Genomic DNA, 25,804 nt, shown 5'->3' on the forward strand with positions numbered 1-25,804 from the left:
GCATGACTAAGGCTTTCGCCCTTAGGTATCTTAGGTGTAGCTAAGGGGACTTGAGGACTCATGACATCAATGATATGACATGCGTGTCATGTAGTTCATGAAGGAGCCGCCTACGTGTTTGTGCTCTCCTGGTCGTTTCGTTAACTTGGTAGGCTATCCGCCCTCTGCTTCGCATAACATTGATTCCCATAGGGTGTGGGATCTGCCGGCTTTTTTCTTCAGAAGTGCTTTGAAGGATGCAGCGCGAGCGGCGAAGCCAGGGAATAAACGGCGGAAGTAGAAGGTGAAGCCCTAAAGCTTTCAACTTGTTTGGCCGTTGTATGAGGCGGAATGCTTGCTAAAGCTTTAGATTCGAATGGTCAAGGCTGATTCCGTGGGCGCTCAAAACAAGACCCATTAGGTAATTTCGGAATAGCCGAAGAAACACTTTGAAGGCCTTATGCGGAGCCCACCATCATCTAGAGACCACCAACGAGCTCCAATCACCGTTGCTGTTCGGAAATATGGGAGCGTAAAAGATGATGTCACGCAAATACACCAGCGCCATCGACCAACGCCACCCAAGGACCCGGTCCATTAGTGGTTACAAGGTTGCAGGTAAATCAGGGAGCCGAAAGGAAGGCGGTTTAAATCGATACAGGCCGTCCGGTGTGACAAAAGAAGGCGGAGAGAACGTCGAGTGTAGTGAAATATCTGGCCCGTGAAGCCGATCTAAGGCGTCGTCGAGGCGAGGAAGAGGCTATGCATCCGGCGCGAGCTGATTCTTAATTTCATCACCCCACCGAATTTCCCGCCGTCCTTCACATCACTTCATTTCCCTTCCCTTTGCACCCATTCTGTAACTCTAAAGTCTACCGGTTATCTGCCCTGCGTTATGCATCACGTCACGTTTCTTTAGGCTTATAACCTCATCGGGCCAGTTCACAAAGTGTTGTAACGGGTACCTAAATATGCTAAATGGGGTCAATATGCATAAACGAACAAAAAGTGCCACGTTTCTCATCAAGATCCCAGTGAAGCAGAGAACAGATAAAATCAGTAGAATTTATTTATTTATTCACCTATTTATTTATTATACACATACCTCACAGGCTCCAACTGGAGCAATAACTGAGGGGGGGTAAGAGAAACAAGTATCGAAAAGAGGAGAACATCGCTAACAACATATCAAACAACTGAAAAAAGACACTGTTTAACATCAAGAAGCGAGAACAACAACAACACTCTGTACAATCAGAAACGCGCATGGCTCATCACATCCTGGTGAATAACTGCGAACGCATGTAATCTATAAAGTGCACTTACCTACGATATCGAATTTTAGAATATGCAATTTTGTCGTCTTACGTATTAAATACAAGCTCCTTTACGGGATGAAGAGATACTTGTCCTATCGAGACTTTTAGTTTAAAGTACGTAAACGCAAGCTTAAGAGGTAGGTTAGATGACAGAGCGCAGATTGATGCTCATGCAAATTGTCTATGGCAATACAGGCCATTCCCTACCTTCTGTCTTTCGCTAGCAACGCGTTTCCTTAAGATTTGAAGTCGGACGACTGTATGGGCTCATAGCTAACGTTACAGTTAAATTTAGTACGCTCGCCTAGCGCACAAAAGCCGAAGAAACCCAATAACATGCGAGAACAGGCCCTAAAGACGATGCTTTTTCTTTGCGTAATGCATTTACTTTCCATCGCTAACGCTTCTTTTCTGAAAATCCTAATTTATTGCGTCGCAAAATTACAGCGCTGCTCTGACCTACCACCCCTAATCTCGCAACGTTGTAGCTTAGACACACTATATGCTTCTTACAAAACCGGAAGCCCCCGGGGAAGAGCAGAAGCCACGTCATTGCTGCTCGATATGGTGTTGTCATTTGCATCCATCAATGTGGTGGTCCTCAGTCCTGTATTAGACCTGCGTGAGCGCACAGAGCCACTATGCCATCGTTAAGTAGTAAAACTGCTACCCGAGGATGTTCAAATAACCAATTCTCTGAATTTGCCTAATTACAGAAGCACACGGTGACAATTAGTTATCGGGATGAACAGCATTAAAGTGTGATCTCGAGCTGCTTTTTGTACACCTTCGTTCTGCCATGGGACTGGCCTTTAAGGACATGCGATGAAGTGGGGGTGATATTGTAGTTGCTTAACAAAGGTCGTTCACTTCAGGCGGCTCACTGTATTGTGATTATAAATGCGAGAGCATTACTTGGCTCACTGTGCGACCCCACCGTCAGAGGAACGCGTGAATAAAAACGGCTTGCTTAGACGAATATGTGTTTCTTCATCTAAGCAAAAAGTTTCGCAATTTCGTCCGTAAGGCGAAGTAACGATTGCGATAGCAAATTAGTAGACATCTAAACTAAGTAAGGATAATAGTATATCGGCCGTATAGACTTGTTAACATTAGCTTACTAAGTAAATTGACAAGTATGGTGTCACGCGCGCACATACAAATATGAGCACATCTCATCGTGACCGCGGAGTGAGTGAGAAGGTGGAGTGACGAAGCGTGACAGCATTAGTGAGCGAATGACTTTCGTGCTCTTTCACTTCAAACGACAACTAAACGGCCGAAAACACAGCGCACGGCAGTCTCTTTCCCCGTCGCAGATCACTTTCAAGATAGGGGCCCGCTGCTGCCGAGAGCCCTATCTTTGCCGAGTAGAACGCAGCTCCGAGTACAGCGCCCCATCGTCGACTCCCGCTCGCTAGCTTTTGTTCGCAAATACAGCATACGGTGAGCGGCAACGATGTTATCGTCCTTGCACATTACACAAACGATCATAGCAACGGCGATGGCAGAAATACGCCTGGCCCGCTATTTTGTAGCGATGAATTTAAGTATAATGCCTTTTCGCGCTTATGGCGCTTTGTCGGTGGTCAGAGCGACGGTCCGCTCACGATGTCAACGTTGATAACACGCGCGGTCCGTCGCTCTGACCACTGACAAAGCGCGATAAGCGCGAAAAGGCATTAGTACTTTAAAGGCATCGCTACAAAATAGCGCCCTGAAGTGCTTATGTAACTGCTATCGCAAACGACCCGCCGCGGTGGCTGTCACCTAAGGCGCTACGCTGCTGAGCACGAGATCGCGGCATAGAATCTCGGCCGCGGCGGCCGCATTTTGATGGAGGCAAAATGCAAAATATCCGTGTGCTTGCGTTGTCGCGCACAATAAAGAACCCCAGGTAGTCAAAATTAATCCGTTGTCGAAGACCCGCAGACACCGTCTCCGAAGCCCATAGCCGACGACAACGAATAAGATGCAACGCGCTTCAACTACCCGTCGGACAACGACTACGACATCCCCACATAATATAAGGTGGAGTTCGCCTATGAACCCGATGAATAAACGTAGTGTCAAAACCTTGCTGCCGCTCGGAAAAGTACTGCGTTCGCTAAATTTATCTGGGAGGCCTTACTTATAACTGCCGCCTAAATTGGGGAACAACTGAAAATCGTCACTTGGCCCGAGGGAGTCGCCCACAACAGGGGCCATCCTGAGAACCCGCCATCATTTTGAATGAAAATGTTGTAAACACCACTGTCATCGCTCGGCAAACGGGTCTTATCGTGCGGAAACGATGTTTCATCGAGAATGAACACTCAATGCAATAAGCGTGAAACACTACTTTAAAGAGAACTCCTCAAATAAAGCTCAGCTAAGTGATCGCAAAAAGGCTGATTTCTCGTCTTGCGTTGTTGCGACCTCATAAGCAGCCACATTACACTCGCAGCAGCACTAAACTTAGCAACATTACGCCGCAACACTAAACTCAGGGACATAACTCAGCGACGAACTCAGCGACAAGTAATGCTCTCGCATTTGCACATCATCCGAACTGCTCAGGTGCCCCGTAGTTTTTTGTATGTGGTCTCGTTGTAGTGACCGCCATGAACGCAGTAGCCAAAATGTGAATGGCGAAACTAACTTTTATTGGTAGATTTAAGACAATTCTAGTCATGTTGGCACATCCTGCGCTGAGCGATAAAATTATGTTTTTAGTGGGCGAAATGCAGTCAGTCCCCGAGAATAAATCAGACGTGTAATTGCCCCCTCTTCAGAAATACAATGAAGAAAAAATAAACAAACCAAGAAACAAAGTCCCAGAGTGCGCGCAGGTAGAAGGGCTTAAGGCACAATATGGACACAATATGGACAATTTCAGGCCGTGAGCGGCGCCGCTGTGATGGCGAAATCCCGTTTGTCAGGACCACTGATTCCAATGAATCAATACGTCGGATGATCTTGTAGAGTCCGAAATAGCGTCGCAAAAGTTTCTGGCTTAGTCCTCGTCCACGTGTTAGCGTCTAAACCCAAACATGATCGCGGGGCTGGTAATCGACGTAACGTCGTCGAATATTGTAGTGTCGCCGGTCGGTCATCTGCTGGTTCTTGATGCGCAGACGGGTGAGCTGTCGGGCTTCTTCGGCACTCTGGAGATAGGCGGCGACGCTCTTTTCGTCAAGATCCTATTTTTCGGTGACGTGTGGCAGCATGGCGTCGAGAGTCTTCGTCGGGTTACTGCTGTAAACCAGCTCAAACGGCGTGATCTGCGTTGTTTGGTGCACCGTCGTGTTGTAAGCGAAGCTTACCCACGACAGGACTGCATCTCATGCCTTGTGCTCTACCTCGACGTACATTGCGAGCGGCATGCATGTCGGCGAGGGTGTTGTTCAGCCGCTCCGTCAGACCATTCGTCTGCGGGTGGTCGGCTGTTGTCATCCTATGGCTTGTCTGGCTGTATTGCAAAATGGGTTGGGTGAGCTGTGCTGTGGAAGCTGTTCCTCTGTGGGTGATGATGAATTTTGGGGCACCACGTCGTAGCAGGATGTTCTCGATGAAGAATTTAGGAACTTCGGCCGCATTCCCATTAGGGATATGTTCCGTTTCGGCGTACCGGGTAACGAAGTTGGTAGCCACGACGATCCCCTCATTTTCGGATGTTCACGTCTTGAAAGGTCCCAAGAAATACATTCCGATCCCCAGAAATGGTCAGCAGGGAGACTCGCTTAGCTGTAGTAATCCTGCTGGCCTTGTCGGTGCTGTCTGGCGTTGATGACAGTCTCGTCATATCATGGCCTAATGGGCAACGTCGGCGGACAGGCACGGCCAGTAATACCTTTCCTGCATCCTCGATGGCGTCCGCGAGAATCTGAGGTGCCCAGCGGTCGGATCGTCATGTAGGGCGTGCAGAACTTCAGGACGCAGTACTGAGGCAACACTAACAAGGTAGTTTGAGCGGACTTGTGAGAAGTTCTTTGCGAGGACATAGTTTTGCAGCCTCGCCTAAATGCCCTAGGGACAACGTCGGTGTTGACTTCCAAGTACTCGACAGTGATCATTAGCTCCAGGTCTCTTCGTTGATGTTCCGCTAAGTCTTCCGCACCTATTGTTCCTAGGAATGCGTCGTCATCTTTGTCGTTTTGCGGTGGCGGGTCAATGGGGCGCGTGATAGATCAGAGTATTTCCTTCCTTATAATGAAACGATGGTGATGTCAAATTCCTGGAGCCTCACAATCCATCGTGCGAAGCATCCTGGGGTCCATTAAGTTTAACCAGCTTACACAAGACATGATGTTCGCTTCCGATTTTGAAGAACCTGCCGTATAGGTGAGGTCGGTATTTTGTGGTAGCCCAATGATGGCAATTAAGGCATTCTTTTTTCGTTGTAGAATTATTGTCTTTCACTTTCGACAGCGACTGGCTAGCGTAAGCAATGGCCCTTTAAAATCCATTTTCTAATCAGGACTAGGAAGGCGCGATGCCACCTACTTGCATCTGTGTAGATTTTGGTGTTCGCGTTTTCGTCGAATTAGGCGAGTACTGGTGTTGACTGCAGGCGCTGATTAAATTGTTCGAAGGTTTCGGCTTTCGGCGCTTGCCATTTGAAATGAACGTCTGATTTCGTGAGAGAGTTTAATGGTTCGGCGATGCACGAATAGTTCTTGACGAAGCGCCCGTATTATGGACACAAGCCAAGGAGTCTGCGCACTCTTTTCTTATCGGTGGGCTGTATGAACTTAGCGATGACAGATGTCTTCTGCGGATCAGGGCGGATTCCACATTTCCTGATGAAGTGACCCAATAACAGAAGCTCGTCGTAAACCAAGCGGCACTTTTCCGACTTCAGAGTAAGCTATCATGCCTTGATGGCCTCTAGTACTGTCTCATGCCACCTCATGTGATCATCGAAATTCCCGGCTAAGATGACGACGTCATCTGAGTAGACGAGACAGGTATGCCACTTCAACCCTACTAACACCGTTTCAATCATTCGCTGTAATGCTGCAGGTATCGAGCACAGTTCGAATGGCATTACTTTGAACTCATAGAGGCCGTCCATCGTATAAAGAGGCGGTCTTTTCGCGGTCCCACTCGTCGACTTTTTGTGCCAGTAGCCAGTCTATCGACGAAAAGTATTTAACATTGCAAAGCCGATCCAATGCGCCTCTATCCTTGGGAGGGAGTATACGTCCTCCTGCGTGATCTTGCTCAGTCAACGATACTCGACGCAGGAACGTAGGGTTCCGTCGTTTTACTTCACCAATACTACAAGAGATGTCCAAGGGCTTTTTACGGCTGAATGATGCATTCGCCCTGCATTTCATCCATTAGTTGCCTTATTGCTTCACAATCGCACCTATAAACTCGTTGAGGGTTCTGGCGAAATGGTTGAACACATTCTTCGGTTATTATGATGCGATGATTTGTAACTGGTGTTTCGACGTCATCCTCGATGACGTCGAAAAGCACTTTTTTATCATAGAAGAAGAGTTTTGATTTGGTGCTGCTTGCTCTTGGGGAAACTACTATTGATGTAGAAGTCTGGTTCAGGAACTATGGTCGTCGACGTAGATGTGATAGAACCTTAGAGGACAAACGCATTGTTGATTTTCACAATTTCCTCGATGTATGCGATCGTTGTGCCCTTGTTGATGTGTTCGAACTCCTGGCTGAAAATTTCCAGCATCACTTCCGTTTGTTCTCCGTGCAGTCGAGCGGTCCCTCTTGCGACGCAAATTTCACGGTTGAGCAGTAGACGTTGGTCGCCGTCGATGACGCATTCTACGTCCGTGGGTGTTTCGGTGCCTACAAAAATGACAATGCTGGAGGCGGCGAATCCTTACTCGATCTTCCAGCAACCTCAAGGCATGGTGGCTTGAGGTTGCTGCTTCTCGCTTCGGCGGTATTGATTGATCTTCAGCTAGCGTTAGTGACTTCGACTGCGGGTCGATGATTGCACCGTGTTGGTTCAGGACATCCATGCCGAGAATGACGTCATGTGAACACTGTTTGTATATACGAAGGTGACAGGGTATATGTGGCCATGGATGGTAATTCTTGCCGTTTAGATAACACTCAGCGTTATCAGGTGTCCTCCGGTGGCCCGAATTTGAGGCCTTCCCATCAGTCTTCATTTTTTTCACCTAGGCGGCAATGGGCCCCTCATGATGGAGTAGTCGGCTTCTGTGCCGACAGAAGCGGTGACTGCGTGGCCGTCGAGAAGTACGTTCAGGTCAGTTATTTTTTGTTTTGTGTTGCAGTTTGGTCTTGACGTCAGATCATGACTCCGACGCGTTTACCGGTGGCTGGAGGGTCGCGTCGTCAGCTCTTTTGTAGGCCTATTATTTGCTTCCAGGCTTAGTCGGGATGCTGGAGTTTCGTTGCTATGCCATCGAGATAGTCTTTTCAACGTCTTCGTCGGTAGCGGAGTACTTTCGTCAATTAGGCCTTGGATAATGGCTTTTCGGCGGCGTCCACTACATGAACGCAAAAGCACTTCAACCAGGTGCCACGTTGTAGGAACCATCAAGAACGCAGTAGCACAACTGTGATTGACCAAACTAACTTGTATTGGGAGAACTTGCGCGCGAAAAACAAGTCACACTCGAAGCACAACAACAGCGCCAAACACAGTCTGCTATCTTCGAAATCTTATTTGCCGGTCAAGCGCGTCGGGTTTCAGCATGAGTCATCGAAGATTCCAGAGTAATAAATATATTATAATAATACAATCATAGAATGCAATCACAATAAACAAGCTTCAGTGACAACAGACAACGGATATAACCATCGATAACATTCATGATAGTTCAAATCATGCAGGCGTGTCTTGCGCTGAGCATTAAGTTTAAGTTGTTATTGGTTGAAATGCAGTACCAACAAAAGGATAAATAAGTACGCGCGTAAATACTGCGTACAATGAAGTGCATTTGCATAGTAGTGTCAGCATGTCTGTATAACACTAGAAGCGTTCTTCCGTCAAACTAATCAATTGATGACATTTTTTATGATATTGCTAATTTTGATCGAGCGTGATATTAGAAAAATAGTCCCTGTAGACACTAAAACCAGCCATGCCCAAAACACGAAAACCAGCCGTGCTGAATATACCTAATTATTGTATAAAGAAAGAATCATGTTTGTTCATGGAAACTTACCAGATCATTTGAGCTGCATATTGGTGCTTGCTCTGCTACACGAAACCTTTAGGAAGGTTGTTGTTTAGCAGCACATGACGTAGAGGCTGCCGCGTCACTAACCCATTGTTTTCGGGCTTTTCTGAGTGCAGAGTATCTCCAGTTTTATGCAAGTTACTAGATTTACTGGCGCCATTGCTCTCGGCATCGGAAGTTAGAGTTGGTGCGCCGCACTAAGCGTCTTCTGTCTTGAGCAGACTCGCCAATGCATCGCCAAACATTCTTTTAGGCTTGGATCACATCATGACGGTGACAAAACATCAAAGGCCTGCCAAGATAATAATTATATAATGGCCACCGATATGGCATACGCGAAGCCTTTCTACTCTTACTGTACCAAAGCTGCTATTAATGAATTTTTGCGGTAAGTTTCCTAATATCGCTATTCATATTGTTGCGATGTAACAATAGACAGACGTACTCGTGCGAGTATGATGGCGTTACTCATCTGAGTTACAGCAAGTACCAGCGGAAAAACGGATGGTGCATCACCATTCACATCACAAGTAGTACAGCGACGATGTTATTGCAGCTATAGATACACTTGAAAGAAATAATATGGCAGTTTTCTTGACTTCCAGGAAGAAGCAAATAACGTAAGGATTTGGGAATTGGATTGGCTGGGTAAAGTCGCAGCAATGTGCGAGCAGAAAGCAAGTCATGCAGTTTATTGTGGGGCAAAATAAAAATTGCTAAACACTCACTTTGTGTCTCAGTAGAAGTGCTGTATGTAAAGCCTGTAGCAGATTTTCCTGTATCCTGGGGAACTAAATGTGGCTGCGAGAATATTTTAGAAGATGACGAGAGTATTATAAGGGGCAGACTTACAAATGTGAGAACTTGTGAATAATTGGCACCTTGGGTAACTTCAAAGTACTCGCTTGCTCCTCCTGAAGACTAATGTTATAAAGCGTGATAGAGGGCTCAATTAAGCACCGAAATTAAATTTATGTGTGTATGTACGATCAAAATTGAGACAGTGTAGACTCACCACAGTATTTCTATAAAGCTGCATATAGAAGCGTTCGAGAGCTTTATACTGTTCTTCTAGGCAGTGTTTCCAAGCTTAATGAAAGAAGTGAATGGAGCACCGAGTTTCAATTTGCGTAACGATGGTACCATTGCTTCAGCGAAGCTGACCGAACCGTGAAACTGGTGTGTAATATCAGGATTTGCATAGTTGTTTTCCCGTCATTCGAGCTATTATACCTGGCTCATACAGAATTTAAAATACTTAACAAATCTTGCGGAAATTTTGCCCGCTATCCTGGAAGAAAGCTGTTTTATCATGTGCAAGTTTGTCGAAAACGGAGTCGAGTGGTGCATATTGACTGCTCGTCGTGCAAAGGCCCTCACGCGTGTTTTCGGTACTGCCTGCGCCGGAAGTCGCTGAAAGGAAACTTACCACGGTAGCATAACTGATTCTTAGGGTGAGTGGACGCTTCAGAAAATCAGGAAATAATTTTAAACTTTCAAAAAAAATTCTACGTGAAAACGGATGGCTGTGGCGTCGCTGATGACTGCCAAACGCAACACTGTGCTTGCGAGAGCAGAATGCACATCAAACGCCTAACGTATTTTTGATTTGCTCCCGCCATGGTAGCTTTGTGGCTTTGGCATTTCGCTGCTGAGCTCGATGCTGCGGCTTCTGTCCCGGCTGCCGCGGCTGCAATGCAAAAACTTTAGTCTACTTAGGTTTACGCGCATGGTAAATATAACCGTGTTCTTGAAACTATTCCCGAGTCCCCTACTAATACGTGTCTCTTAATCAAATTTGATATCTTTCCATGCAAACGTGCAGAATTCTTACAAATCCTAAGTTTGGTTATGTGAGCTGAAATCCTCTATTAGCACTCCGTACTCAATTGATTAGAACATCTGCAAGCATTATTACTGCAGACAAGATAACGGCAAAAAGCCACTTCGTGAGAATGCGCATGTCGGGTGGACATCTCTACTAATAGACAATATATTTTCTCTGGTCTGTTTTAGCGGTTGTGAGCGCATATATTGGACATAATGTTTCACAACTTTGAATATGTTTTTAGAGCTGCCTTACCGGCAACTACTGCTTCCGCTGCACCTGTGCGGAGTTACTGTGCTCTCGGTATTTGCCAATACTGTCCGGTAAGTTTTTTTTGTAGCGTTAGCTACACTGGCCTAGCCAAGCCCGTTTCGCGCGGCACATCAAGAGCCGTGCTGCGCATGCGCAAGGATCAGTGATGTCACATGGCTTGCGCACCGGAGCCACCGGAGCCGGCACCTCTCGCGCACTCAGCCGCCGCCGCGCGCGACTCACCGCCGCCGGTCTGCGCATTCCAGAGGAGTGACGTCGTAGCCGTGGTAGACGCACTGGCGCCGGCGCGCGCTCGCTGTGCAGTCGCCGTCTGACACTGCGCTGGAGCCGCTGCGCTTCTGACTGGCGTTTGTGTGTGTCATTGGAGCAGCAGTAAGCATGACAATCAAGCAATCCTTGACAATCTAGACAACCAGGAAAGCTAAGAATAATCAGCTGAACCTTTGCTAACGCTACGTATATCCTGGCATAGCCGAGCTAAGCCACTGCAACATTTTGTCCAAGCACTCTTGGGCAAGCTTCACAATGAACTGGGGCCGGGTGTGTGCAAGTCGGCCAAAGGACACTTTTACAGAAATGCCGAAATAATCTTTTTGTGCCGCAAACCGCCGATGACCCGTTGGAGAAGGTAGGTGCACGACGGCGTGCTTGGTGTGAAATCTGAAAGAACCACCGGCAGCGCCCCTGTGTTGCTTTTCAAACAATATACCTTTCAAACTTAGTCATCGATTCTTATAAAGTAAAAGTTACCTTTCGTATAACTTTAGGCAGTGCTTTTTAGACATGCCATCCTCCCTGGCTGTACTCGTATCGCCGCTATCAGCTGCACCGTTCAACCAGCCAGTGCCTCTGGCGCCGTTCCCGGGATCCACTCCAACGCCTGATGACTACAATTTCATGCCCCCTTTACCTTGACCTCATACCTTCGGAGCAACTCGCTGATTTTCACCCGGCATCATCGGCAACGGCATTGTTACCCACCTGTTATTTAAACAGCCATCCCGTCTATCGAAGCATCACTGGGCACAGGGACACTGCTAGAGGAATCGTCTCAATGCAGCGTTCTTTCGACATGAAGCTGTGTACATGATTTGCACTCTATGCAAATAACTGATAACAGATGTTTAATTGTGTTCCCGCGCCCCGGAACATTTTGCGAAACGTTGTTTTCGTTTTGGGCCTTTTCGGTCTTACCGAGCCATTTCTCCCAGTAGAAGTGGCGATTTTGGTATTGTAAAAGAGTAATTTGCCAATACCGCCGGACAAGATTTTGTCTTTAGTTACCCTGTAAATACTTCGCAGCTTGCGCCGACAAAAGCTATTCTCGGTTGCTCTCTGTTTCTTTAGTCGGGCGCATTCTTGATTTCGAAATGAAAAAAAAGATTATGGAGTTTTAGCTGCCAAAACGACGATCTCAATATAAGGCACGCCGTATTGGGGCACTCGGGAATAATTTGGACGGCCTGGGGTGCTATAACATCCACCAAAATTATATACACCTGTTCGCCCACATCGAAATGGGGCCGCCGTGGCGGGGTTCGTAATAGAAACTGGTATGAAAGACACAATGGAAGATAAATATATGTCTCTAATATCAACGTAACATAGAGGTAATGAATGAAACCGTAACTAGGATGATCACAGAAGCAGTTGAAGTGGGAGGTAAGGCACCAAGGCAATCAGCGGGTAAGCTCTCCCAGGAAACGAAGGACCTAATAAAGAAAGGACAAAACATGAAAATTTCTAACTCAAGAGATGAGATAGAATTCGCTGAACTGTCGAAACTGATCAACAAGAAGAAAGTAAGGGATATCCGAAATTATAAAGTGGAAAAGACATATGGACGCAGCATTCAATCAGTAAGAAGAAAGCTTGGAATAGGACAAGGCAAGATGTATGCACGGAAAGATAAGCATGGAAATATCATCAGCAATTTCGATGACATAGTAAAAGCAGCGGAAGAATTCTAACTGACCTGTACAGTTCCCAGAACAGCCAAGCTACTTTCATTCGAAATAGTGATGAACCGGATACAAAGGCTCCTTCTATAACTAGTGATGAAGTTAGAAGGGCCTTGAAAGACACGACCAGGGAAAAGCTGCAGGAGAAGATGGAATAACAGTAGATTTATTCAAAGATGGAGGAGATATCATGCTTGAAATGCTTGCGGCCCTTTATACACAATGCCTCACTACTTCAAGTGTACCATAGAGCTGGAAGAACGCCAACATTATACTAATCCATAAGAAAGACGTTAAAGAATTGAGGAATTACAGACCCATTAGCTTGCGTTTGGTATTGTACAAAATATTCACCAAGCTAATTTCCAATAGAATCAGGGCAACACTTGACTTCAATCAACCAAGAGAACAGGCTGGCTTCAGGAAGGGATATTCTACGATGGATCATATCCATGTCATCAATCAGGTAGTCGAGAAATCTGCGCAGTACAATCAACCTCTATATATGGCTTTCATGTATTATGAAAAGGCATTTGATTCAGTAGAGATACCAGCAGTCATAGAGGGATTGCGTAATCAAGGAGTACAGGATGCATACGTAAATATCTTAGCAAACATCTACAGGGATTCCACAGCTACCTTGATTCTACACAAGAAAAGCAGAAAGTTACCTATCAAGAAAGGGGTCAGGCAAGGAGACACAATCTCTCCAATGCTATTCACTGCATGCTCTAGAAGCAGTATTCAATCTCTTAGACTGGGAAGGCTTAGGAGTGAGGATCAACGGCGAATATCTGAGCAACCTTCGGTTTGCAGATGACATTGTCCTATTCAGCAACAATGGAGTCGAATTACAGCAAATGATTCAGGGCCTTAATCGAGAAAGTGTAAGAATTGGGTTGAAGATGAATATGCAGAAGACAAAGATAATGTTCAATAGCCTGGCAAGGGAACAAGAATTCAGGATCGCCAGTCAGCCTCTAGAGTCTGTAAAGGAGTACGTTTACCTAGGTCAATTACTCACAGGGGACCCTGATCCCGAGAAAGAACTTTACAGAAGAATAAAATTCGGTTGGAGTGCATACGGCAGGCATTGCCAAATCCTGACTGGGAGCTTACCACTGTCGCTGAAAAGAAAAGTGTACAATCATTGTATTCTACCGGTGCTAACATATGGGCAGAAACTTGGAGGTTAACAAAGAAGCTCGAGAACAAGTTAAGGACCGCACAAAGAGCGATGGAACGAAAAATGTTAGGACTAACAGTAAGAGACAGGAAGAGAGCGGTGTGGATCAAGAACAAACGGGGATAGCCGATATTCTAGTTGACATTAAGCGCAAGAAATGGAGCTGGGCTGGCCATGTAATGCGTAGGATGGATAACCGGTGGACCATTAGGGTTACAGAATGGATACCAAGAAGGGAAGCGCAGTCGAGGTCGGCAGAAGACCAGATGGGATGATGAAGTTAGGAAATTTGCAGGCGCAAGTTGGAATACGCTAGCGCAAGAGAGGGGTAATTGGAGATCGCAAGCAGAGGTCTTCGTCCTGCAGTGGACATAAAATGTAGGCTGATGATGATGATGAATGTCAACGTTTCAACAATGACACTTAACTTCGGAACTTTGGGTTCAGCGACATTCCTTGTTCAACCACTTCAATCGGCTATCTTCCGGTTAACCACTTTCTTGTTTTGTAGTCTGCTTTGGATTCTCAAACGTGCCAATCACATAACAGAACTTTTTCTTTCTTGTATGCATTGTTTTCAAGTGTGCCTTACCATCACTTACCAATTTAATTAGTCCATTCATGGTTGTTGCAGCTTTATCACCCATATCAATGAAATAGACATCAAGCTTTAATGTGATCATACTGAAAACAAAGCATACAGATATTGAGTTGAAGCAAGCCGCAAGTTGATGAAAAGCCCGATGCAGATATTGAGCAGAACATCCTCCCCCTTGGAGCCGTTCTTTTGTACTGTAGGAGCAGAATTGCAGCTGGTCACGTAGACGCTGAGCTGTATCGTTAGTCGACAGGTGCAGGCGCCGACAACGCGTTGTCCAGTGCCAACATAGGCTTTTTGCGTGGGCACGTGCACACCAGATAATTTACACATGTGGGACGCTATAAGGTTGCGAAATTCAGATAGACGCTGAAATGTAATTAAAATGTTCACGTTATATAGACGCTAGTATATAAAGCAGAAGCAAATTCAAAGTTTCAAATATCATTAACCTTCCATTCATATTACTATGAAACAGTAAAAAATACGACGGCCCTTGCACTCTGTGGCGATGGTTAACTAGGGAACCTAAAACTTGCAGCCATGGTGTTTATGAGTGGGTTAATCCTGAGGGTTCATTAAAGTAATTCTCAATTATGAGTTTACGCACACGTATGACTGCAATTTGCTCGGCGGCGTGGTTAGCAGCATTCGCCCATCATTGCCGCTTGCGATTCTTCGAAATAAAATTACTTCAAAATTAAATCTGTCCGTTACGTAAGGCAATGAATGGATGATAGCCCTTAAGCAATTGCTGATACCCCGTAAACGCGGCCTCCCTACGGTGACAGAAGAGAAGTGAAATTCTACGCTGGAATGATGAGCGGCAGCGCAGCCAGACTACGTCGACGAACACGGGAGAAGTGGCACGTGCGCGTCCCCAGCCGAGAGTTGTCTAGGAGGTGTTGGCCGAGCACAAGTACGAGCGCAACCCGAGGGGCGCCAGCAAGCCAGCTGCCGAAGAAGATGACGACACTCGAACCAATGCTGATGACGATAGTTTTCTGCACGCAGTCGATTTCGCCTAGCACTGTAAATATTCGCTTTAAAAAACAGACATTCGCCTTATTTAGGTGGCGAGGTCAAGCTATGGGCAATGCCGACTTGCAATGCGCAGGGTCGAAGTAAGTTCTCTGGCATCGCAGCTCACGTAGGTTCGTGCTAGAGACTTGATGGTCGTCGCATGTCACAATGGATGCCATTTAAGTGATATTTTACTGTAAATGCCATTGTTAGCGTGCTAAGCATGTCGCTAGTGGCGGAACGCTCTTGTCGTCCAGCCGGGTAGTAGATGACCACGCCTCCGCTTTATGGTACGGAGCTTTTCAGGCCTCCATTGTTCTAACATAGATACCATTTGCAGAAGCACCGTGCAAGTACATGTTGGTTGGCAGCAGGAAATACCGAGCTGTTGGCGGCAGTCAGTAAAGGCAGAATAGGACTATGATGCAGTAGTCTTCATTGGACATGCTAACATAAGCTGGGTTTGTGCACGCTAAGGAGTGACGTTCCCCGAGAGATACAGTAAGCAGAACTTGAAGAATGACGAATATACCCGCCATTTCTGAGGAACTGCTTTATTTATAGCACTCTCCGGCTGTTGCGATGGTGAACTTCTGCGCTGCACTTCTGATGGATTAGATAAAGATATAATATAAAGTCCAGCACGTTATAACAGCACCTAAAACTGAGGAAGGAGGAATCCACATATTGCACTCACACAAGGTGTTTTTTTCAGAAAAGGGTAGTTTCGAAAGTTTGACATACCTTATTCGTTGCATTCGCACAGCACCCCCAAGGCTAAGTGCTTGTTCCAAGAGGACTACGTACCAGCCATAACGACCGATCCAAAACGTGAAGAAGAAGAGCTGCAAATTGTAACAAGTACTTGTCTGTGGGCGAGAAACTCCTGGGTACTGAGGTGGGATAAATTGTTGCATCAATCCTGATGTCCAGTATTTTACGTTGCACAGTGCTTTTTGACACTGCACAGATATATCGAGTTAATGATATTCACATGCGATAATGCGCAATGCAGGTTTGCCTAAATCAGGTTTCGGTGCTACTGATTCTCAAAAAGGAACAGGACGAGCTAGCTGCACTAACTGTGCCTTGCCCCCTTGTTTATAGTTTTATCACAATACGCGTGTGTACGTTTTCCAGGGCATAATAAAAACAATGATGTGCTTGTACAAGCTGTTTGAACGACAACGGCGTCATTAATAGCACTGATTCGCAGCAAAGAAAATTCATAACTATGGGAATGATCTATAATCATGAAGCTTTATAACGACCGGCGCACAGGCTCATATAAGCGGAACAACTGGAACTCCATCTTAACTTCTACATTCGCCTGTTCTATTGACAATACCGCGTTCCGAAGCTATGATCAATGTCAAAGCATTTAGAGGACTCAAAATGTTAATAACGAGTCGCTGTTTTGCATTAAAGTGGCAGAAATTCCTGCCTTTACAGCAGAATGAAACAAACAACTGTAAAACTTTTGCATGGACATTAAATTGTCGCGCCTGCAATTTGTAGTGATACACTTACGTGTACGAAGTGGTAGCAAACATTTTACAAAGTAGCTCGGTTTTCAAGAAATGTTAAATACACTTTCAAAGGCTGTCACGCGCCTACAAATTAGTGCTTGCTATGTTCCTGCATGTTTGCGAATGTATCCTGCAATTTCTTCCTTTACAAGTGAGCATCATACCCCGTCCTTGCTTCACTTCAGCAATCGTGTGAAACCATGACATTTTAGCGTGTTTATTTGCAAGAAAGCGCGAAAATTTAGCGGGAATCAAAGCTGACGAGTGCCCCGTAAGGAACGTCTGTAGTCAGCCCCGGGGACTACACTTGTTTGTCGGTACGTGACACTGTCTCCACTACCCAAAATAGGCGAGGCAAGTCGATAGCCCAGTAAAAACATGTTCATGGTCTTTCACGACAATCACTGAATTAGGCATCGAAAATGCGTCCAGACTGGCCATACAGCCTGCATTGACTTTATAGTCAAGCTTCAGCTTGGCTATAAAATGAAGCAGGTTGTTCTGCAAAAACAGTCTGATAGAATATTGTTGCCGCTAGAAAACAAAGGTCCAGGTGACTCATCTCTCGCACACCGAGTTTTCCACAGAAACCAACATGGTGTCTCTTCCAGAAGCACCCTACTCGCCATATTATGTTCCCGCTGTGGTCGCTTGGTTCGAAAAGTTAAGAACCCCTGAAAGGTCGCTGCTTTGAAAGAATATCTGCAGTCGGTACAAAGCGCAGAAGGTGCTCGACTTTTAAAGGAAAGGAGTCTTCGAGCATGCACTCGCAAATTTGAAGGAACACGAAGAGCACCGTATTGCTAAACACAGAACTATTTGGAAGAGTTTTTGCCGTGCAGCAAAAACAACTTCCTTAAAACCAGTGCTAGCAAACGTGTAACGTCGAGTGTAGCACTTCATCTTTGCGCATTGTGTAAAGATGAAACGATGGCAAAGCGCCTTCTGAGTAGTCTAAACAATCGCATTGGTTTTGCTCATGGTTCGTTGCTGGTCCTTGCCACCTTTATCTTATTCTTAAATTCAATGTGTCGATAGACATGTGGTTTCTCAAGTGTAAGTTTCTGTGAAATCTGCCCCGAACTCTGTTTACTTATTTCTTTTAAGGCGCCCTGAACCACTTTTTCGAAGTAGACAGACATTTGAAGTGAAAGTAGGCTATTTCAGAATCACTTTACCGGAAAAGTTTTAAGGCGTTCAGTAGTGGCCGAGTAATTGGCAATGAAACACGGCCTCCGTTGTGCTCCCCTTTCTCCTTTAATGCCTTGCACTGCGAAGGCTACGGCGGAGTGGGACGGCGCCACAACGCTCCACCTCCAAAACGTCAGCGTAGCGCGCAGTTCAAATTCATTTTGGACTTCCGATTTTGGTGCCTACGAAGCGCTAAACTTAAGCCAAACGCGGTTGTCCTCAGCGAGCCGCAGTGCGCTTCGCCAGTGGACTGGTGGCGCCACCTCGCGGCGGCTGCGCTTTAGCCGGCCGCAGCGACCAATAGCGGAAGTGTATGGGAGTGTGCTTTATAATGGGGTCTTTTGAAAGGAGAGCGTTTGATAGAAAGGTGACTTCGTGCTCCGCTTGCGAGCACCACGGACCGCGTACGACAGCAGAACTTCGCTGAGATGTTCACAACAGCGGATGCTACCGGCGGACTATGTTATTTCACCAATCCCAAGGGTGGTTCAGGGCCCCTTTAACGTGATGAGGAGTGGCAGCCTTCCTACGATTCATGGATGACTGACATATTCAAAAAATCGTAGACGTGTTATAATACCAGCGCACAGCTTGTGTTAAGTATCCTCTGGAGTGAAGTGGAAAATTGTGCCATTTACTGCCGTGGACGCAAGCAGCTCATTCGATTTTAATAGTCAGGACCTTACGCAAGGTGAGATTTCAAAAAAGATGTCACCCTTCAGAAATTTAAGAAAATTTTGTAAGGCAGAGTGCATCTCAACAGCATTGTGGCTGCTGCAAAGAAAGAACATAAGGAATTAAAAAAAAAGCCAAACAAGCGCACAATCACCAACCGCACGATTCTCATAATTTATTGTGTTACAGCCCAAATGTTATCGCTGCATTGCTCTTGAATTACGTGAGATATTAAATTGCACCATTAACATGCATGAAACTTTAAAAAACGTGAAGATATTTCACGTGTACATTTTCAATTTACATAATAAGTGAAACTGCATCAAACCTTTTCGTTGTACAACAAATTTCCTTTGTTTTTCTCATACAATATAAATTTTTATAAACCACCTCCAGTGCATAGAGTAATTGTAACTTAGCTGGATTATTGCAACAGCAGACATTAGTCGCACCAGAAATTGAAATGCGCAATGAACAAATTAAAAGAGGTCACTAATTCACCTTGCGAATAAATAATTTAGCGTTCATATGGCGCTTTATGAATTGGAGCCGGTGAAATTGCAAGGTATATCAACTTGGAACAACCGGTAAGGATCGCACGAAGTTCGCGATAAATGCTGCGAAACTTGGAAAAATGCACTCTTGTAGCACTTACTTTGTAAACAGACCACCGTTTATTTCAATGAAGTACAACTTTAGGAGGGACTACCAGTTATTTGGTCGCACACGTTGAAAATAAATATCTAGAAGCAGATGTGACCTTGAAACTTCCTCACAATGATATACACCTTGCCAACGCACCGGCTACAATTTGTAACTTGCAAAATGTGCCGCAAAGTAACTTTACTTAGAAAATATTATTTAGAAACGTTATTTAGAAAATATTTGTAATTAGCTCAATATGAACTTCGAGTTCTCATGCAAATGACGCCCGTGAGTCTTATTAATCCAGCACCGTGTCCTGAAATATGTTATCTGCCACGGGCGATATTTAATAATTCTGTACGCTCTAAAAAATCATCGTACATAAGAGCTTGTCGAAATTCACATGAACCGATATATGTGGTATTGCTGACTGCGTCGTTGAGAAATAACTTAATAACTGCAACGTCAACCCAACTTGATGGTGAGGTCCGTACGTAAGGAGTGCCACGCTCTTCGGCAGTTTCAGCTGACTGGCGCCTCCTAGCTTAAACATTGCTACGTACGTCTCACGGCCCCTCCAGCACCCGCTTTATATTGCGAAAAACTGGATTTAGAGAATGAATTTCTGACCATACTACATACCTTAAATAGGGAACACGATATAATCAGCACTGCTGTCATGCTATTCCTAACGGAAAAGAATACTCAGCTCAAGCAGCTAAGATGGCAACGTATGACATGACGTGTTGCTCGACCTGGCTCCTGTCGGGCGTTCGCCATATTTACTGCATACGTGCTGCAATGTGGCTATTTTAGCAATCTTCCGTCCTTTGTAGTCACAACCTGGCACATCGCTGCTGCTAACCATTGCGGTGCTCCGCAAAGTCATTGAGAGTTCCTCCAGTATGCGGTGTTCTAGCTCCACACGTCTCCATTCCATAGATAATCTGCTCCACTTCCTTCATCGAGGAAAAAACTCAGTTTGGCATTAATGCTACCAGGAAGGAGAGAGGGTGATTGAAATGAGCGCTTACAGTTCTTCCTGTATGTTGGTAGCAGAACATATACTCAGACTAAAAATTGTAATGTTGCAGAGGCAAAACCAGCATGAGACTTCACATTGAGAAATAATCAGTCTCACTATCTAAGAATACAACGACTGGATAGCTAACACACACAATGCCCGTCATGCGTATATGTGCGGAAAACGCCACAAATTTCTGAGCCTCGTGTCTTATAATTGGCCAGAATGACGAACATTTGAACCAAAGCGCACCACTTGCATCTAGAGCAGTACTTTGTCAGGTTACAGAAGACCGGCTCACACAGCATGGCAGCGTGTCTATGCTTCTCGTAACATATACATCCAGCTGTGTGGTACATTTAGCATTTAACAAATAATTTTTGCGTCCTTCGTTTGACAGGCTGCGATAGGTGCATATTCATTACGTTGATTACAGTGCGAATTTAGCATACTCTCCACTGAAAAAAGCATCTTAACGTTGTTATTTCGTACAATTTTATGAGACGACACTTGATGAACGCAAGGTATGACACCAACGCATTGCACCGGTCATCAATAGTTTAGGTCCACTTAGAAGGAAAAGCGACCACGGCATGCGTGTAAGCAACATAATAGGGATGCCAGCTGCCGAGAGGCGTTAAACACGGCTGCGGTTGCTTCATTCTAAAAGGTTCGGGCTTGACTTCGAAAGAACGCTATGATGCACATTTACCCCTCTCCATTCCACAAAGTTGAAGAGTGCGGAAGAAAAGGGCATCATCCTATTTTCAAGGTGCGGTGCATACTGCCACCGTACTTCGTTGAAAATTCAAAACTTTTTTAGACATCTAAAGTTATTGTTATTCCTTGGAGCATCAGTGTTCAATTCGATCTCCATCATCCGTGATGAGAAGAAACTGAAAATTTAAGCGATGCTTTCCGACTCGTCGTAATTGTCATATATACGCTAGCAGTCGTGAACTTATCTGAGCTACTTTACAGCAATGGTTACAGTAACGCTAACCTGTCAAGTCGAGCCTATGAAATGTTATTAACAACTGTAGCAAACCATGATTCAATACGGCCTGTTCGTTGTTGAAGATTACGTCTTCCTTTGCGAGTTACCGCTAGTTTCCCCTGTCACCCGTTTCTGCTTGTTGCCCCTTTTGTGGGCGGATCTCAATGGTAGTGCAGTCTGAAATTGTGACAAAGGCGATGATGATGACTCCTAAAAGGTAGTCTAAGGCAGTCTAAGGCAGTCTCTCTTAATGAATTACAACATGATCCGTGGTTTCTTAACGAGCAACAGATCTTCGACCTTGAGCACCGACTGCGTCGGCAAATACCTGCCTAGTAGCCTTAGCCGATTGCCGCGTTATAACATTATTTGATCAACAAGAAGGAAGTAAGAGATATCCGAATTATAACGTGGGAAAATTGAGGAAGCAGTAAAATATGGACGCAGCATGAAATCAATGAGAAGAAAGCTAGGCATAGGACAAGGCAAAATGTATGCACTGAAAGATAAGCAGGGTAATATCACCGGCAATTTCGATGACATACTAAAAGCATCAGAAGAATTCTATGCTGACATGTACAGTGACCAGCGCTGTCAAGCTACTTTCATTCGAAGTAGTGATGAACATGATACAGAGGCCCCTTCTATAACTAGCGATGAAGTTAGAAGGGCCTTGAAAGAGATGATCAGGGCAAAAAACTGCTGGGGAAGCTAGAATCAGTCGATTTTATGAAGGATGGAGGAGGTATCACCCTTGAAAAGCTGTCGGCCCTGTATACGCAATGCCTCACGACTTCAAGTGTACGAGAAAGCTGGAAGAACGCCAAAAATATTCTCATCAATAAGAAGGGAGATGTTAAAGAATTAAAGAATTATAGACCCATTAGTGTGCTCTCAGTGTTGTATAAAATATTTACCAAGGTAATTTCAGCTAGATTCAGGGCAACACTTGACTTCAGCCAACCAAGAGAACAGTCTGGCTTCAGGAAGGGATATTCTACGATGTATTATATCCATGTCATCAACCAGGTAATAGAGAAATCAGCGGAGTACAATGAACCTCTCTATATGGCTTTCATAGAATATAAAAATAATTTGATTAAGTAGAGATATTAGCAGTCATACAGGCATACATAAACAAGGAGTACAGGATGCATACGTGAATATATTGGCAAATATCTACAAGCATTCCACAGCAACCTTGGTTCTCCACAAGAAAACTAGAAAGTCACCTATCATGAAAGGCGTCAGGCAAGGACACAATCTCTCTAATGCTATCACTTCATGCTAGGAGAAGTATTCAAGCTCTTAGACTGAGAAGGCTTAGGAGTGAGGATCAACGGCGATTATCTCAGCAACCTTCGGTTTGCAGATGACATTGTCCTATTCAGCAACAATGGAGATGAATTACAGCAAATGATTGAGGAACTTAACCGAGAAGGTGTAAGAGTGGGGTTGAAGATTATGCAGAAGACAAAGATTATGTTCAATAGCCAGGCAAGAAAACAAGAATTCAGGATCGCCATTCAGCCTCTAGAGTCTGTAAAGGAGTACGTTTGTCTACGTCAGTTACTCACAAGAGACCCTAATCATGAGAAAAAATATACAGAATAATAAAATTGGGTTGGAGTGCATACGGCAGGCATTACCAAATCCTGACTGGGAGCTTACCACTGTCGTTGAGAAGAAAAGTGTACAATCATTGCATTCTACCGGTGCTAACATATGGGGCAGAAACTTAGAGGTTAACAAAGAAGCTTGGGAACAAGTTAAGGACCGCACAAAGAGCGATGGAACGAAAATGTTAGGCCTAACGTTAAGAGATAGTAAGATAGCCGTGTGGATTAGAGAACACACGGGGATATCCGATATTTTGTAAACATTAAGCGGAAAAGTGGAGCTGGGCAGGTCATGTAATGCGTAGGATGGATAACCTGTGGACCATTAGAGTTCAGAATGGATACCAGAGAAGGGAAGCGCAGTCGACGACCGCAGAAACTAGGTGTAGTGATGAAGTTAGGAAATTCGGAGGCGCAAGTTGGAATCAGCTAGCGCAAGACAGGAGTAATTGGAGATCCCAGGGAGGAGGGTTCGTTCTGCAGCGGACATAAATATAGGCTGATGATGATGATGATGAAAATTATTAACCTTAAATAGCATATATCCTTGTGCGTCTTTGCTGCGAAAAATAAGGGTAGATTTGCGCATTTACACGCCCTCAATGCAGAGGACAACTTTCTATGTCCAGCTACTTGACATGTTTGATGCTTTGTTCTTCAGCCTAGTCGGTGTGACTTCTTTCAGCTCTTTCAAATGTCCATCTGTCACTGAAGTGGCCTCTTTTGTATAGCTGCTCGGGCACAAAAAAAACGCATCCTTCTGGTCCGACTGAGCTTAAAGTTCGCGCCTCGAAGCGCAGTCGCAACTGGGCTCAGATGTCGTCTTGCACAGCCTGGCTTTCTTTAGCAGGCTTTCAACTCTGGGTTATGTGCAACAAGTCATATCTTGGATTTTTTGTCAGCAGCTGCTGTCTTAATAAGGCGTAGCATTGGCGTCATATCAAGTCTGGGATACGTGCAAAACTTGGGACCAAGCTTCAGGACCTGCTACACTCCACGGGGGACGCTACTTCCGCCAAGAGCCTCAACCGGTTGCCCTGTTAAGCTGTTGACTGCTTTGCTCACCGGCAACCAGGCGCTAAACATAGAAATGATTTCGGCATACAGGGTGATGGATATTACGTTGGTTATCTCCCTATCCATTGTAATATAATATAGCACGATGATTCATTGTAAATAAAACGCAAGTATAAAGCTAACATTGTCATTTGCCTTTGTAGTTGTTGTGGGAACAACATATTTGGATAATTCACTTTTTCCTGCTTTAGCATGAGAGTATACATTGCAGTGCGCTCAATTACACTAGATTGTTGTATTCAGCACTTTCGTCTGTCGAGCTTTCTCCGAAGTGGATTGTGCGCGATATGACGGTTTTTATTGAAGAAAGAACAATACGCCAAGCAGCTCAAGCAGCTACACTGTTGCTCTTCGGTTTTCCTCCAAACATGACGCACTTCGTTTGAATGAATAATTCTGTAAAAAAAAAGCTATTCCGAAGACGGGACTAATCCTGTATACACCTTTAAAATATGGTTATTAGTGGTTTTACGTTAATATAAAGTAAGCTAGTAATGTATCTGGAGCGAAATGTTGCTAATTCCAAAATGATGAAACATTTTGATTTCTTGCTACACCATTGTTTCCAACAGACGTACGGATGGTGCTCGTTTTCTTGCTACAGTGACCAGTCGTCTTCATTTGTCCTTGATGAAAAGGATGGTACACCCTGCTACGAAAAAGATCCCTCAAAGGTAATCATTGCTTTCGTGTGACGTCCCATCTCCCTGCAAACTTTTTAGCCTAAGCACAAAGCAAGTGAGATTGCTGTTATTGCTACGTTTGCCATGCACCGTAATGTTGAACAAAGCATACGCCACGTCAAGATAGCACTCTTTGAGACTTTGTGCGAATATGTGCACCAGGCTGACTGCTACCCCTATCGCAAAACCCAGTATTCAGTGCCCAGTTCCATGCCTGATTATGGGCCCAGTGTCGCGCGCTGGATGCTGGGACGCTGGCAAGGCGCGGTATACTGAGAGGCGCTGGGCGCGGTGTAGTGGTGCGAAATGCAGCTCTAGAGCGAGAAATACGTGGTGCCTAGCTACCTTATATATTTTTCAAATACGAAAAAGATCAACGAACACTGCAATGCAACCAAAAAAAGAAGAAGAAAAAACAATAAAAGCCTCTAGGATTCCAACTTCCGACCTACAGATCCCTATTCCGGTATCTTACCACTACGCCACGCCGATTGGTCATTACTGATTCATAATTCGCCACGTCAACACGCAGAAACAGTTCAGTTTTGCACAGACGTCTCGCACTGACTTGATAGATGCGCTATCGCCCGCAACTAAATCTGACGCCTCTATCAGACGAAAAAGTTGTTCTCCGTATTGCCTTCTGCAATACTGATTTGTTGTGCGATTGGTATATTAACTCCGAAAAAAGCCTTAAATTAACCGCCGACCCGCGACGCTGTATGGGCTGTTACGGCCGATTTTCACAGCCGTTTCTTGTTCTTCGCGCAATGGTAATGCAACACTTCCATAGCTCGACAATGAATTCGATCGCCACGTATGTGTAGTCACATATCTTCGACAGAGAAGCGGTCGGTTAATGCGGCTGGCAGCCTTCGGAGACAGCACATATAGGCATGTTTTCAACGCAACAGAAAAGTACGAAAACTTTGGATCACAAAGAGCCTTCTATCTCGAATATAACAAAAAGATAGACTGCATAGAAACTTTTTGCAAACGAGAGACGCAAATGATTTCAAGAATTTTAA

The 25,804-nt window shown here is 45.0% G+C and overlaps 1 protein-coding gene and 1 long non-coding RNA gene across 2 annotated transcripts in view; both read left to right on the plus strand.

Moving 5' to 3' along the window:
- The window catches only part of LOC125940447 (uncharacterized), a 53,697-nt gene extending 28,941 nt beyond the window's left edge, over positions 1-24,756 (plus strand). Inside the window, exons 4-5 of the long non-coding RNA XR_007463668.1 lie at positions 8,721-8,855; positions 24,666-24,756. This is a non-coding gene — a long non-coding RNA (uncharacterized LOC125940447). The remainder of the gene's footprint in view (positions 1-8,720; positions 8,856-24,665) is intronic.
- LOC125939821 (venom metalloproteinase antarease-like TpachMP_A) overlaps positions 1-25,804 on the plus strand; it is a 174,999-nt gene that overhangs the window by 120,569 nt on the left and 28,626 nt on the right. The window lies entirely within an intron of this gene.

The sequence above is a fragment of the Dermacentor silvarum genome, chromosome 9, assembly GCF_013339745.2.
Source record: "Dermacentor silvarum isolate Dsil-2018 chromosome 9, BIME_Dsil_1.4, whole genome shotgun sequence".
NCBI lineage: Eukaryota > Metazoa > Arthropoda > Arachnida > Ixodida > Ixodidae > Dermacentor > Dermacentor silvarum.